Genomic DNA, 16,981 nt, shown 5'->3' with positions numbered 1-16,981 from the left:
CTCGGTTCAGCACCCCATCTGACATTTCCTCCGACCGGGGGCCCCAGTTCACGTCAGAGCTCTGGGACGCTGTCACCCGAGGCCTCGGGTTGAAACTCCACTGCAGCACAGCTTACCACCCTCAGGCTAACGGGCTGTGCGAACGGTTTCATTGCTCCATGAAGGCCGCGCTCCGAGCCAGCCTCCGGGACGATGGCAGGATCGACAGATACCCGTGGGTCATGCTGGGACTCAGGACCGCTCCCAAGGGGGACCTCCAATCCTCGTCCGCCGAGCTCGTCTACGGACAGCCGCTGCGGGTTCCCGGGGATTTCGTCCCCAACACAATGGAACCTTGGTCCGCAGCCCGTCAGCGGTCCGACCTTCTGGACAACGCCAAGGTTTTCGCTCCGGTGCCCACGTCGCAGCACGGCCTCCCGCAGTCCCACGTTCCGCTCGACCTTCGTGCGGCGGAGTACGTTTTCGTCCACCACGACGCCCACCGGGGACCTCTTCAGCCACCCTACGATGGACCATTCCGCGTCCTGGAAACCGGGGACAAGACCTTCGTCGTGGATGTCAGCGGTAAGCCGGACTGCATTTCCGTGGACCGTCTCAAGCTGGCCCACCTGGATCTGGACTGACCCGTTGAGTTGGCACAGCCCCCGAGACGGGGCCGACCTCCGGTTTCCATACCCTCAATCCACCACCGAGCGCCCGAGGTCCCTCCGACGAACCCCCGGTCCCCACCCCGGAATTGAGGAGCCGTTCCAACCATGTGATCTGGCCCCCCCAACGACTGACATTGCCAGTACTACTGAATTCTGGGGGGACGTATGTGGTGGAGACCACATAGGGACAATAACACAATGTATAGCCAATGCTGTTATATGTACCTAAACACAATTCACTTTGTATAGCAATGTTGTGATATGTACATGCTGGGTTGGGTTATTGGTGCAGGGTCCCTTTAAGAGCATCGGGAACGTGATGACGTCATGACGTTGGTTGCGTGATGACGTCATAGCCCCTGCACGGGGCTGAGCCTTCAGACCTCGTGGAGGTTGATTAAAGTAAGATACGTTTTGTTTTTGCTCAAAGAAAAGTCTCAGCCTGTTGATTTCTGTCGACTCCAACAAGGATTTTTAAATTGAGACGTTGCTGGACTGGGATCCAGTATAGGTCAGCAAGCACAGGGGTGATGGGTGAACGGGACTTGGTGCAAGTTAGGATACGGGCAGCAGATTTTTGGATGAGCTCAAGTTTATGTAGGGTGGAAGATGGGAGGTCGGCCAGGAGATCATTGGAATAGTCAAGTCTAGAGGTAACAAAAGCATTGATGATTGTTTCAGCAGCAGATGAGCTGAGGCAGGGTCAGAGTCGGGCGATGTTACGGAGGTGGAAGTAGGTGGTCTTGGTGATGGAGCGGATATGTGGTCGGAAGCTCATCTCGGGGTCAAACCAACTCCAAGGTTGCGAACGGTCTGGCTCAGCTTCAGACAGTTGCCAGGGATGGAAACGGTGGTCAGGGAATGGTCAGGGAGACAATGGCTTCAATCTTCCCAAAATTATTTGGAGGAAATTTCTACTCACCCAATATTGGATGTCGGACAAGCAGTGTGGCAAACCAGAGACAGTGGAAGGGTCAAGAGTGGTAGTGGGATAGAGCTGAGTGTCGTCAGCATATATGTGAACCTTGCTGTTGTGTTTTCAGATGATATCGCCGAGGGGCAGCACGTAGATGAGAAATATAAATATAAATAAAAGAAAGACTGAAGCCAGCATCTTTTTTCCCCCACCACACATTCCATACACTTGAAACCAACTCCATTCCCATCCCTGGCCACTGTCTCTGGCTGAACTAGACTGTTTCCAACATTGGCATTCTATTGGAACCTGAGCTAAGTTTCTGATCCCATATCCCTTTTATCCCAAAGACCACCTCCACCTTCATAACATTGTTCACCTCTATCCCTGCTTCAGGCCATGTACACTGAAATCCTCATCCATGCCTTTGTCGCCTGACTATTCCAATGCTCTCCTGGCTGTGCTCCCATCCTCGACCTTCCATAAACTTCAGCTCATCCAAAACTCTGCTGCATTATCCTATGCTGCACCAAGTCCCACTTTCTCATCATTTCTATCCTTGCTGATCTATATTGGCTCCCAATCCCCCAAAGCCTCTTAATTCTCATTCATGTGTTTAAATATTTCCTTGGCCTCGCTTATCCCTTTCTCTGTAAACTCCTTCAACCCAACATCTCCTTCACAACTCTCAATTCTTCCAACCGTAGTCTCTTGTGTCTCCTCCCATCCTGCTAAGAATCTTTAACCATCAGCTACCTAGGTCCCATGTTCAAATACCCTTCCTAATCAGCTCCACTTTGCCACATCCCTTTTGTCCAAAAAGACCCTCCTTAAAACCCACATCTTTGACCAAGCTTTTGGTCACCTCTCCTAATTTCTCCTCCTTTGGCTCAGCATCTGTCTTCCTTATGCCTCAGTGAAATGCCTTAGAGGGGTTTTCTGCATTAAAGGTGCTATATAAATGCAAGTTTTTGTTATTGTTTTAGGAAAAACATAAATCATAAGCACTTCAGACTCTGTGGAGTACTGCAACATGGAGCTAAATGGCAGAATCAAGTAAACGGCAGCAATTGCCAGCAGCTATATTTATTTCCAACCTGCGCTGCCTCTGCAGATAGAATTGTCTATCCAAAATCAGAACAAAGGCACAATGAGAGGAGTATGGCTTGCATCCCATGTTGATTGGCAGTAACACTTCGTGTCTGTTCTAACGAGGAGATGCTAATTGCGACACAGTGTGCACCCAGCTAGCTTTTGAAAAACGAAAGCTTATTTCTTTGACGGTTCAACTATTAGGGATAACAATGGTGCCTCCACTGGCAGTGGCACCCTTACATATATTAATTATCAAGCATGCCTAACATATCAAAACACGCCAATAAATCTGGATCTGATGAGGGACTGTTTACAGACAATAGCATAAACAAAGAGCAGACCCATTTCGGTGTAAAACCCAGACAGTTTGCGTATTCTCTCCTTCACAAAGAATTCCATTGAAATTATAACATGGAAACAGGCTGTTCGGGCCAATAAATCTGCATTGGTGTTTATCCTCCAGACAAGCAGTGATTCTAATCACATGTGTCAGCCCGGTTCCCATATCCCTTTATCCCCTTTTCCTTCCACCACCTATTCTTAAATTTGACGATCACTAGTACATTGTAGGGTACAGTAGTGTAGTGATTATGTTACTGGACTAGTAATCCAGAGGCCTGGACTAGTAATCCAGAGAACGGGAGTTGAAATCCCACCTTGGCAGTTTGAGAATTTGAATTCAGTTTTTAAAATTTTGAACTAAAGAGCTAGCATCAGTAAAAGTGACTATGAAGCTGTCGGATTGTCATAAAAACCCAACTAGTTCACTAATGTCCTTTAGGGAAGGAAATCTGCCGTCTTTACCCGGTCTGGCCTATAAGTGACTCCAGTCCCACAGCAACGTGGTTGACTCTTAACTGCCCTCTGAAGTGGCCTAACAAGCCACTCCGTTGTATCAAACCACTACAACAACAACAACAACTTACATTTATATAGTGCCTTTAATGTAGTAAAACGTCCCAAGGTGCTTCAGAGGAGCGTTATCAAACAAAAAATTGACACCGAGCCACATAAGGAGATATTAGGACAGGTGACCAAAAGCTTGGCCAAAGAGGTAGGTTTTAAGGAGTGTCTTAAAGCAGGAGAGTGAAGGGGAGTGGTTTTAGGGAAGGATTTCCAGAGCTTAGGGCCTAGGCAGCTGAAGGCCTTCAAGAAGAAGGCCATCTTCTCAGGGCTTTGCCAGTGATGCCCACATCCTGAGAATGAATTATAAAAATAAATTCCATGGCCTCACAACCCCCTGTGTAAAAAATTTTCCTTCTCTTCACTGACCTAAATCTTTTACATTTAATCTTATATCTATGTCTTCTCATTGTAGACCCCTGAATCATTGGGAAGTTCCTATTTACCCTGCCCCATTCCTTCATAATTTTAAACACCTCTTACACATCTCCCCTGTTCTAACAAAAACAGCCCCAACAGAAATCCCAGGAAGCAGTCGTAGGAGCCATTTCTCCATTGTTACATTACAGGGCACAGCTACAAATTCCTACATCACAATAAATAGTGCAGAAAATCTTCTGATCTGAAACAGGACAGGTCCTCAGGCCTGGCACAAGCAGCACATAGCTGGGACAAAAGTTCTAATGAAGGGTCCCACCTGAAATGTTAACATGTCTTTCCTCTCTCTTGAGATGCTGACTGGCCAGCTGTGTAGTTTTCATTCTTATTTCAGATGACCAGCATTTGGATTTTTTTTCCTTTTCTTTCTGATGACTTTTTTCTTTCCTCGGTAAGTATAGCACTTTTTGCTTTGCGTTCTATCAGCACTCGTGTTGTCCCATGCTCTGACGAAGGGCCCACACCCAAAATATTAACCTGTCTTTTCACAAGTGCTGATAGAATCTGCTGCGTATTGCCAATATTTTCCCAGTTTTATTGGAGAGAAATAGCCGGTGAAGCTCTAAAATCCATTCAAAACATAGGGGAAGCAAAGTGATTTTTTTAAAGAATGCGATGCATCAAAATAGGTAACATTTTTTAACTGAGATGAGTGCGACTCATGCCAAATAAGGAAAATTGGCAGATCTGAAATTTGATTCAGCTGCTGTGGTTCTCTAAAATAGCTGCAAGGGTAATGAGCATCCTCAAAACCATCACTCGGTGTCAGGGTCTGTCATCTCCTTCCCACCAAGACGAAAAACACTGATTTAAATATAGAAACATTACAGTCAGCAAGTGTCATTCCAAACTGCTTGCTGGATGCAGAGTAATTGGATTCAATTATTTAAGACAGAGGTTTGATATTACCCTGCCTCTCATCGGAAAAGGCCTGCATTCTCATTTATGCACAATGCACCATACACAAGAATAACACAGACGTATGTTATATTTTAGGTCTCAATGACAGGTCTTCTGCTTCAACATTAGCATTGTGATATACCTATCAATTCCTCCAATAAAAGGCGACAAACTGTACCTCAGATTTAATGTTTTATTACCTTTGAGATTCTGCTTTTTAACCTAACACCTTAACTCTGCAAATTCCTTTTGCAAGACTGAGACTGATAGATTTTTGTCAGGCAAGGGTATTAAGGGTTACGGAACCAAATCGGGTAAATGGAGTTTGTAACGTCCGTGTGTAATTGAGACACGGACTGCAGAAGTTGGTTATAACAGGTGTTTACTGAATGGAGACTAAACTGGAACTACTATACAAAGTTACTGTACAGGCTTATATACAGGGGTGGTCACTACTGGTACTGCAGTATACAGGGGCTGCAGAATATAGTTCCTTCTTCAAGGTACATACACTACAATTCCTCCCCTTTTAGCTAAACAGTACATAACATTTGATTAATAATTAAATAACATATTTACAATTACAGTTGCTATATACATTAGCTGAAGTTAATCAATTATAAATTCAGTCTTTGAGGAGGCTTCCTGATTCTGTCCGGATAACGCCTCTTTGGGGTATCAGGTTCTTCTGGCAAAGTTGATTCGGGATCAACGTCGTTGTTTGGTTCATCTGCTTCCAATATTCCCGATTCTGAGGTAGATGCAATTGGTACTTCGGTTTCATCACCAGGTGTATAGGATCGTGGTGTAGATTTGATGTTTTCCAGTGACTCTAGAATCTGGTCAGCATGGCATCTTACAATGCTCTCTCCAACGTCCACGGTATACATTAGAGGTCCTTGCCGTGTGCAGATCGTTCCTGGCTGCCATTTCTCTATGCGGTAATCCCGGGCCAAAACTGGTTGACCTATCTTAAAACTCCTGGTTGGCCTTTCATTCATATTCTGAAACTGCCTGTTCTCCACATCTCTTCTGATGTTTGGCTTAACCAAATCCAAGCGGCATCTTAGTCTTCGATTGAAGAACATCATGGCTGGAGTTTGGTTGGTAACCGCATGTGTCACATTCCGGTAGGCAAACAAGAAGTTATCCACCTTGAGTTGTAGGGGTATGTCTTCATTACACATTGCCTTGATAGCCTTCTTGAATGTTTGAACGAACCTCTCAGCCAATCCATTGGTGTCTGGATGATATGGGGCGGATGTGTAATGCTTAACACCATTGTTCTTTAAGAACCTCCGGAACTCTTCAGACACAAACTGTGGTCCATTGTCGGAGCAAATCTGTTCAGGCGGCCCATTTCTGGCGAATATGGTTCGTAAGACTATGATAGTTTTTTCTGTGGTGGTTGAGGGCATTTTTATTACCTCTGGCCACTTTGAATGTGCATCCACCGCAATTAAAAACATCGAGTCCATAAATGGACCAGCAAAATCAATGTGTACCCTTTGCCATGGAGATGAGGGCCACTCCCATGGATGTAGAGGGGCTTGTGGTGGGGCGTTTTGGACCTTCTGGCATCCTGTACAGCTCTTGGTCATCTCTTCTATTTCTCTATCGATTCCCGGCCACCACACAAACGCTCTGGCTAAGTTCTTCATTTTTACCCCTCCCAGATGACCCTCATGAAGCTCATTGAGCAATCTATCCTTCAATTTGGGTGGAATTACTACTCTGGATCCACACATCAAGGTTCCTCGGCACACTGACAGCTGTTCTCTTCTCGGCGAGAATGCTGGCAACAGTGGTTCGCCATGTGCTGGCCATCCCTTCACCGTTAAATCATAGACCCTGGATAGTGTCAGGTCATTTCGTGTTTCTTTTTCTATGTTTGCATTCGTCACAGGTAGACATTCGACTATGGTCGAGTGGAATATCTCCACAGGATCCACTGCAGGTGCTTCTTCCACCGTCGGCAACGGTAGGCGCGACAATCCATCAGCATTCCCATGCTGTTTAATTCCTTTGTACTCGGTCATATTGGTGTGCCCCTAGGAAAAGGGACCACCTCTGTAGCCGTTGTGCTGTCATTATCGGGATGCCCTTCTGAGGGTTGAAAATGGAGACAAGAAGTTGATGATCAGTTAGTAGAGTAAATTTCTGTCCGTGCAGGTAGTGATTGAACTTCTTCACCCCCCACACCAGGCTGAGGGCCTCTCTGTCAATCTGGGCGTAGTTACGCTCGGCTGCAGTTAACGAGCGTGACGCAAAAGCTATCGGCCTCTCTGAACCATCAAGGGATTTATGTGACAGTACCGCTCCAACGCCGTAGGGAGACGCATCACACGCCAGTCTTATCGGCAGTGATGGGTTGTAGTGAGCCAATACTTCTCTTGAAGTGATCAGGCCTTTACACTTCTGAAAGGCCCGCTTACATTCATCGCTCCATTTCCATGCTACTCCAGTTTGTAGCAGGGCGTTCAGTGGGTGCAGAATTGTGGAGAAATTCAGCAAAAACATATGGTAGTAATTCACCAATCCGAGGAATGACCTCAGTTGCGACACATTTTCAGGCGCTGGAGCCTTAACTACCGCTTCAATTTTGTCAGGGGACTTATGTAACCCCTCTTCATCAATCACGTGGCCACAATACGATATTTGTTTCTTAAAAACTCGTACTTGGGGCGATTGGCTCGTAGCCCATGTTCTCTTAGTCTAGTGAGCACCTGCTCTAGGTTGGCAAGGTGTTCACTGTCATTTTCACCCGTCACTAGGATGTCGTCCAAGTAACACTGAGTCCCCGGAATCCCTTGCAGGACTTGTTCCATCGCTCTTTGCCATATAGCCGGAGCTGATGCAACTCCGAATACCAGTCGATTATACTGGTAAAGACCTTTGTGAGTGTTTATCGTGAGATATTTCCTAGAGGATTCTTCAACCTCCATCTGCAAATATGCTTGCGCTAGGTCAATTTTTGTAAAACGTTTCCCTCCAGATAGTGAGGCAAAAATATCTTCTATCCTCGGAAGAGAATACTGTACTGTGTGAAGGACTGGGTTCACAGTCACCTTGAAGTCCCCACAGATGCGAACCATCCTTGGCTCCTCAGACTTATTGTTTAACGTTTTCTTCATGAGAGGAACGATGGGTGTCGCCCACTCGCTCCAGTCTACCTTAGTTAACACGCCTGCATTCTCCAGATTCTCCAGCTCTGCCTCGACGGCTGGGCGAATTGCATACGGTACCGGTCTTGCTTTGAAAAACTTGGGAATTGCATTCTCTTCTATTTTTATCGAGGCGGTTACACCTCAATAAACTGGAGAGTTCCCAGTTCTTGTTGAAATACCTCTTTAGCGTTAGCCAAGATTTTTGACAATCGTCCAGGTGTGACGTCGTCATCCTTTTTACCAGCCACCGTCAGTGCCTGAATGGAGTGCCAGTCTAAACCTATCTTTCTGATCCATTCACATCCCAATAACAGTGGTCCACCATCTTGCAGTATGTACAGATACAATTTCTGTATTTCCTTGCCGTTGTATTCGACAGGCACCCTTATTTTCACTCTGGGGTATACTTTCTGCCCCGTATAGGTCTTCAAGACAATGGATGTGTCTTTCAAGGGTATGTGTGAGAATAGCCGCTCGTAGTCTCGTCGATTCATGATGGTCAGGGCTGATCCTGTATCCAATTCCATTTTGACTTGGGACCCTGCTATCGTGAGGGTGACCCAAATGGTTCGGTGGTCCTCTTTCGTGATTACGTTGTGCAGTTTGAGACAGCTTAGTCTCTTGTTCCCGGATTCACTATCGCTCTTCTGGTCTTCGGAACTACTGTCCATCATCTTTTGTACTTTTCTGTACTTTATTTAGTAGTCTTTTTGTTGTTGTTAGTCTTCTTCCCGGACCTGCAAACTCGTGCAATGTGTCCCATCTTTCCGCATTGCCTGCATATTTTGTCCTTGGACCAGCAGTCCTTCTGGTCATGGGTTGTTCTGCTGCAGCGATAATATTTTTCAAATCCCCGTGTCATTTCATGGGTGCCGTATTCCTGTGGCTTTTGCTGTATTTCCGCAGCTCCCCTTGCTGCTGCTTCATACGATATTGCCACGCTGAAAGCCTTATCTAGCGTCAGCTCTTTCTCTGAGGTAACCTCTTCTGGGTTCCTTCACTCAGGAGTCCACAGACAAATTTGTCCCGTAGGTTATCTGCCATTCCTGCTCCGAACTGGCAGTGCTTTGCTAGCTTGCGTAGTTCCATAAGGTAATCAGCATTGCTCTCATCTTTATGCTGATTTCTCTTGTGGAATTTAAATCTTTCTGCTATCAGCAGCAGTGTAGGATTTAGGTGTTCCTGTAGGATATCAACAATTTCGTTAAAACTCTTCGCCATCGGTTTGACTGGAGTGATCAGGTTCCGCAATAGGCCGTACGTTCTTGCGCCCATTAAGTTTAGTAGTACCGATGCCTTTTTCTCATCGGCTACTTCATTTGCCTTGCAATATACTTCGACTCTTTCCACATACGTGGTCCAGTCTTCTATTGCATTATCGAAGGCAGTGATATTGCCAGTCTTCGGCATCTTGGAGATCTAAGATGGCACCTCCTGCACTTTGCCTTCTTCCCCGATTGAACAAAATGGTGCCTCCCGCGCTTTGCCTTCTTCCCCGCTGGATTAAGATGGCGCCTCCCGCGCTTTCTGTATTTTCCGCTGCTGCTAGCGCTGTTGCTGGCGTTTTTATGCCTTGATGGCGATGCCCTATGGTCTTCGCGCACTTCCCCCCCCGCGCTGCTGCCAACGCCGCTCTCCGCGGTCCCCGTGGCAAACTGCAGCTCCTCGCGGCTTTCTGCGCTTCTAATTTCTTTTATTTTAATTACTGTTCCCGTCGTCAGAGCAGACCCTATGGGACACTTTCCTCCCTCTTCTCGGGTCTGTACGCTGCCCGGCTTCGTAGCACCAGCCGCGCCCTGTGTGCTCCACCCTCTCTCTCTCTCTCTCCTCTTCCCGACAACGCTGCTCGGCCCCGTTGAAACGCCACCCGATCGAGCTCTAGCCCGCCGCAGCCCAGGAAGGATCAGTGTACTACCTGCCACCAGCCCGATTAGCTGGAACACCATAGACTGGATAACCAATCCCATCCGTCGCCAGTGTAACGTCCATGTGTAATTGAGACACGGACTGCAGAAGTTGGTTATAACAGGTGTTTACTGAATGGACACAAAACTGGAACTACTATACAAAGTTACTACACAGGCTTATATACAGGGGTGGTCACTACTGGTACTGCAGTATACAGGGGCTGCAGAATATAGTTCCTTCTTCAAGGTACATACACTACAGAGTTAAGATACACATCAGTCATAATCTAATTGTAGACTCAAGGGGCTGAATGGCCTACTCCTGTTCCTACGTTCCTAAAACCACTATCCCTTCTTTCCTATGTCATTGTTCTCAATCTGTCTTCACTAAAGAAGAGGATGCTGCCAATGTCACAGTAAAACAGGAGGTAGTAGAGAAATTGGATAGGATAAAAATAGATAAAGAGGAATTACTTAAAAGGTTGGCTCAAAGTAGAAAAATCACCCGGTCCAGATGGGATGCATCCTAGGTTGCTGAAACAAGTAAGGATGGAAATTGCGGAAGCTCTGGTCATAATCTTCCAAGCCTCCATAGATATGGGAATGGTGCCAGATGACTGGAGGATTGCAAATTTTACACCCCTGTTCAAAGAAAGGGGAGAAGGATAAACTAGACAACTACAGGCCAGTCAGCCTAACATCGGTGGTGGGGAAACTTTCAGAGACACTGGGGGGAATTTTTCGGGGGGGGGGGATGGGTCAGCAGGTGCGTTTGGTGGCGGGTCAGGTGGGAAACTTTTTTTTGCCAGCGGGTCGGGATCCCGCTGTCAACCCGCTCCCACACGACTTTCCCAGATGTCGGGTCTGTCAATGCTGAACAGACCAGACATGCAGCGGTGGGGGAGGCAATTTAGGTCATTGTTAAGAGCCACTTAAAAAGTATTTTGAGCTCACCTTTAAATTTTACGAGGTCACCCACGGGGTTCACGCTGCTCGGGGATCACGTCAGGTAAGGAGGTCGGGAGTTGTGTTACCATGAAATCATCTCTTTACTTGACAGCTGCAAATATGCTATAAAAACTCCCATATCACAGCTGTTCACTTTCCAAGCTCAGAAGCTGGTGATTACTGCATTTGGAAGACAGATTAAGCTTTATGCAGGTTGCAAGTGTTTGGAGTAAACTCTCTATCCAGTGTCACCTCATTGGAACAACCTCTCTCACCACTGACAGATCGCTTCTGTCATCTCAGCTTCACCTGCCATCAGCATTGGTGCCCTTGAAACTATCTCACCTTGGTCCTCAGAATCCCACCACGATCAGCCCCAACACCAGCAGCACTAGGCACACCAGCAGCACCAACAACAACACCAACCTTCTCCGCAATCAACTGATGCTGCACAGGACACAGGGTGGACACAGGTGGTGGTGAGGGTTTGGTTGAGCAGATCGGTAGCTGCAGAAATGTTATGGTGAATGGAGGGCCAAAGGCCAAAGTTGGAATTTTGAAAGTGCAGTTGTAAGTGAATTGGGAGAGAGATTTTGCATGGGGAAGACTCAGAAGGAAGTAGGGTTGGGAAGGGGAAGGGGGTGGAGAGCGATACGAGGAAGTGGTCAGAGATGGCCTTATCTGCGATTGACAAAACGGGAATAGCTGAGGACATGTGGGATGGCAAGGTCAAGGGGGTGGCTGTGAATATGTGTTGGGGAGTTTACATGGAGGAAGAGATTAAGGGAGGGTAGGAGGGCAGTGAACTCAGAGGAGAGAGAGCATGATGAATTGAGATGGAGGTTGAAATCACCGAGGATGAGAAGTCGCTCGGTGCAAAGGCTAAGGGAGGAAAGCAGTGAAGATATCTCAGTGAGAATTTTTTTATAGTACTTGTGTGGGCAATAGAGATTATGGATTTTACATGAGAGGTGAGAGGGGTGGAACAAGGTGAGATGTTCAAAGGAGGAGAAAGTGCCAGAGAAGTAGTAGACTTCAGTTACGTGGAGAGACTAGGGGATTTGTAGACTACTCCCACCAGAGACTTTTTCCCATTATTATCTTTTATCTCCACCTAAACCAATTCTACATCTTGATCTTCTGAGCCAATATCACTTCTCACCACTGCATTGATCCCATCCTTTACCAACAAAGCCACCCCACCTCCCTTTCTTTTCTGTCTATCCTTCCAAATTGTCAAATGCCCTGGAATATTCTGTTCCCAGTCCTGGTCACCTTGCAACCATGCCTCTGTAATGGCTATCAGATCAGGATCAGGATGTTGATGGTGGGGGATTTGGCGATGGTAATACCGTTGAATGTCAAGGGGAGGTGGTTAGACTCTTGCTTGTTGGAGATAGTCATTGCCTGGTACTTCTGTGGCGTGAATGTTACCTGCCACTTATCAGCCCAAGCCTGAACATCGTCCTGGTCTTGTTGCATGCAGGCATGAACTGCTTCATTATCTGACTTTATGTTGGAGGGAAGGTCATTGATGAAGCAGCTGAAGATGGTTCGGCCTAGGACATTGCCCTGAGGAACTCCTGCAGTGATGTCCTGGGGCTGTGATGATTGACCTTCAACCACCACAACCATCTTCCTTTGTGCTGGTTATGACTCCAGCCAGTGGAGAGTTTTCCCCCTGATTCCCATTGACTTCAGTTTTACTAAGGCTCCTTGATGCCACACTCGGTCAAATGCTGCCTTGATGTCAAGGGCAGTCACTCTCACCTCACCTCCGGAATTCAGCTCCTTTGTTCAGGTTTGGACCAAGGCTGTAATGAGGTTGGGAGCCAACTGGTCTTGGCGGAACCCAAACTGGGCATTTGTGAGCAGGTTATTCGTGAGTAAGTGCCACTTGATAGCACTTTTGATGACACCTTCCATCACTTTGCTGATGATTGAGAGTAGACTGATGGGGCGGTAATTGGCCAGGTTGGATTTGTCCTGCTTTTTATTGACTGTAGTTTACATGTGTTGTGTTTAAGCGTTTTTAAACAAGGTGATTTTACATGGGTTTACAAGCCTCAGGTTAAAGGATTTATTTGTCTTCAGTCAGACATTGAAGATGTGTATTCAAGCCAGGTGAGGCAGTTTGTGGGATGTCATGGCTCACAGTCTATTTCAAACTGATAAAATGAGGGTCTGTTTTTTCATCCCAAGTCCATTAAGCCAAGCTGGCACCATACTTTTTTGAAGTTACATCCCAAGTGGCAAGGAGAAGAAGCTGGTTTTATTGACAGGCCTACTGATAAATCACTTAATGGGGAAGAAATATGAGGGCCAACCCTCCCACCATCTTGGAAACCAGAAAGAAACAGGCAACAGAAGATGGGCCAGCTATGGGAAGGAAACCTGGCCTAGTGAGTGTAATGATCAATAACATGTCAATCTATAGTGGACACTAGGTGGAGCCGTAGAGCTGTGTAGAGCTGTATATAAGACTACACTACCCAGCTCTATATATATTAAGACTACATTACCCATGAGGCACTAGGCTACCCACAAGGCAACAGTCAAGATGGAAGCCTCTACAGATACTGTACCTAGTCCACATGTGCTCAATAAAGTAACTAGCAAAAGCTAGCTGTGTTCATAATAAGAATGTCTATTTATTAACGAACATAAGATGGTACCAGGAGTGGGGTGAAGATCTGCTGAAAATTGTGAAAAGCGAAATGGAGAATTTGAAGCCACCAGAGCGTTTGAAACTCACAGGAAAAATCGACTACAATTGGCAGACTTTTAAACAACAATTCGAACTCTACATTGCAGCCATCGGATTCGGTACGAAGCTAGACGCAAGGAAGATAGCGTTGCTGCTTACGGTTGCAGGCCCACAGGCGATAGAGGTATTTAATACATTTGTATTTAATCCAGAGGAGAACATAGTAAAATTAGAAGATGTGCTAAAAAAATTTGATGCACATTGCTCTCCCAAAAAGAATGAGACCTATGAAAGATACATCTTCTGTTCTCAGACACAGCAGCAAAATGAGACTTTTGATAGCTTTATAACTGATCTGAAACTGAAAGCACAGACATGTAATTTCTCTGAGCTCAAAGCATCCATGATTCGTGACCAGATTGTGTTTGGTATTCATGATAAAAAAGTCAGGGAACGTCTGTTGAGAGAAACCGAGCTAAATTTGGAAAATGCGGTGAAAATATGCCAAGCCAGCGAGCTAGCTCGAAAGCACGCGAAGACTTTCAGTGAAATCAATAATGATGCGATTGTAATGAGTGATAATGCTGCTGTCGGTGCTGTGTCCTATAAGGGGAAGAAACATGGGCAGAACAGAAATGAAAAGCAATCGGAGGATGAAATTTTTAATTGTAAACGCTGTGGTTACAAACATCAGTTAAGACAATGCCCAGCATTTGGAAAAATGTGCACAAAGTGTAATGGAAAGAATCACTTTGCCAAACAATGCTTTTCAAAAGTACAAACTAAGAAAGGGCAACGAGTTAATGTAATTGAGGACACTGATTTAAGTGAGACATTTTTTGTAGGAATGGTGTCATGTGACAATATCAAAAAGGATACAGAAAATGTGCAGCCCTCAGAAATGGACAATGCTGAACATAAAGTTAATGCAGTAAAAGAGGACAAATGGATGATCCTACTGCAGGTAAATGGATCATTAGTTACCTTGAAACTAGACACTGGGGCAAAAGCAAACTTAATCAGTATGAGTGACATTAACAATATGAAAGAAAAGCCCAAAATACAGAAAAAGTCAGTACTACTGAAGGACTATAATGGACAGAAAATAGATAGCTTAGGTGTATGCAGACTTAAAGTGACAGTCAAAGACAAAGTGCATCATCTCATGTTTTCTGTTGTGGCTGAAAGACTTGATTCGATACTAGGTGACAAAGCTTGTGAAGACTTAGAACTGGTCAAGAGAGTCTACCGTATAAACTGTGCCATAAGCAGACCAGATGACTCAGGTGATGAAGCAGAGAGCCCATCAAGGATGAAAAGGCCAAAGGGTATCCATGTCTTCAAAAAGCCTAGTTTCTCCAAGAAGAAAGAAAAAGACTTTAAGGTCAAAGAGAAGCCAAAGGAAGAAAAGCACAAAGAGGAAAAACACAAGGAGAAAAAGTCCAAAGATATAACCGCAGCAGATGTTGTTAAGCAGTGGAAAGAGAAAAAGAAAAAGAAGAAGCCTGCACCAGAGCAGGAAGCAGTTCCAGTGGATACTCCTTCTTCCCTCAGGCCAATCTTTGGTGTTCCATTAGCCGAGGCTGCTGAGAGGACTATGCTGTATGATGGGATCCAGCTGCCAGCAGTTTTTCGAGAGTGCATTGACTACATTGAGAGTTATGGCATGAAGAGTGAAGGAAACACTGAAACCCTCTCCAAGCAAAGATCGCAAGGAGACCTCGATCTATACAAGAGCAGATCGATGACAATGCCGCAACTGCATCTTGTCATTCACCGCCAGAACAATCTCATGAAGACACATCAGACTTACCCGTGTTGAGAAGATCCACACGTGAAGTAAAAAAGCCTGATAGACTTAATCTTTGAGTACAATGTAAAGCTTTGAAAATGTGTTGACTGTTTTGAAAATGTTTATGTTTATAGAGCACTAACAAAAGTGTTACTGATATTATCTTTATTGTTTTCTTGAAAGTTGATTGATATTGATTTTGTTAAACCTCAAAGAAAGGAGGATGTAATGATCAATAACATGTCATTCTATAGTGGACACTAGGTGGAGCCGTAGAGCTGTGTAGAGCTGTATATAAGACTACACTACCCAGCTGTATATATATTAAGACTACATTACCCATGAGGCACTAGGCTACCCACAAGGCAACAGTCAAGATGGAAGCCTCTACAGATACTGTACCTAGTCCACATGTGCTCAATAAAGTAACTAGCAAAAGCTAGCTGTGTTCATAATAAGAATGTCTATTTATTAATGAACATAAGAGTGAGGAACACTCGGTCATCTTAAACCCAGAGTCAAACAAAAGCAGATGCTGACCAGGAAACGATAAGTGAGCCCACTAATAGGGATAGTGCGGTGTATTTTTATTAATTTTATTGCTCTTGAGGAGGGTTGTGCAGTTAGTTGAGATTTGATGACAACTGTTACTCTGTACAATCACTTGCTGTATGTAAAATAAAGCTGCTTAACAATCTGTGTCTGGACTCATCTCATTAAAATGTTTCTCTGCCTTTGGAATGATTGGCAAAGCCCATGAGAGGAGGGCACATGTGAAAAACACGATACCCAGTTCAGATCACAAGGAGGTCCTATTGTTACATCCCTAGGTTACGCTCAGTGGGTAGCACTGTCGCCTCTGAGTCAGGAGGTTGTAGGTTCAAGTCCCAGTCTAGAGACTTGAGCACAAGAATCTAGGCTGACACTCCAGTGCAGTGCTGAGGGAGTGCTGCACTGTTGGAGATGCTGTCTTTCAGATGAGACATTAAACCGAGGCCCAGTCTGCCCTCTCAGGTGGACGTAAAAGATCACATGGCACTATTTTGAAGAACAGTGGCGTTATCCCCAGTGTCCTGGCCAATATTTATCCCTCAATCAACATCACTAAAAAACAATTTATCTGGTCATTTTCACATTGCTGTTTGTGGGACCTTGCTGTGTGCAAATTGATTGCCCATTTCCAACATTACAACAGTAACTACACTTCAAAAGTACTTTATTGGTTGTAAAGTGCTATGGGACATCCTGAGGTCTTAAAAGGCGCGCTATAATTGCAAGTTATTTCTTATCATACAATTAGTAAATGGGCAATATGAGCACACTCCTTAATATAAGACCTTCAGACCACTTGGGAAAATATCTAAGGCCAGACCCTAAACTTGTAACAAGAGTACAGAAAAACCATCTAACTAGAAATTATATCATGCAACACTAGCATACAAACACTAAGGGGGTCATTTTAAACCTCGAAAATGGGTGGGTTTGGTTTGGGTGGGAGGTTAAAAAATTAGGGGGGAGAGATTCGGTTGGTTAGTGCCTCCCATTAGCGTCTCCGGGG

Source organism: Somniosus microcephalus, chromosome 12 (genome assembly GCF_052327205.1).
Source record: "Somniosus microcephalus isolate GS21.2 chromosome 12, FLI_Smic_1.0, whole genome shotgun sequence".
In the NCBI taxonomy this organism is placed as follows: domain Eukaryota; kingdom Metazoa; phylum Chordata; class Chondrichthyes; order Squaliformes; family Somniosidae; genus Somniosus; species Somniosus microcephalus.
The sequence above is the reverse complement of the archived record's forward strand: the minus strand, read 5'-3'. Positions refer to the sequence as shown.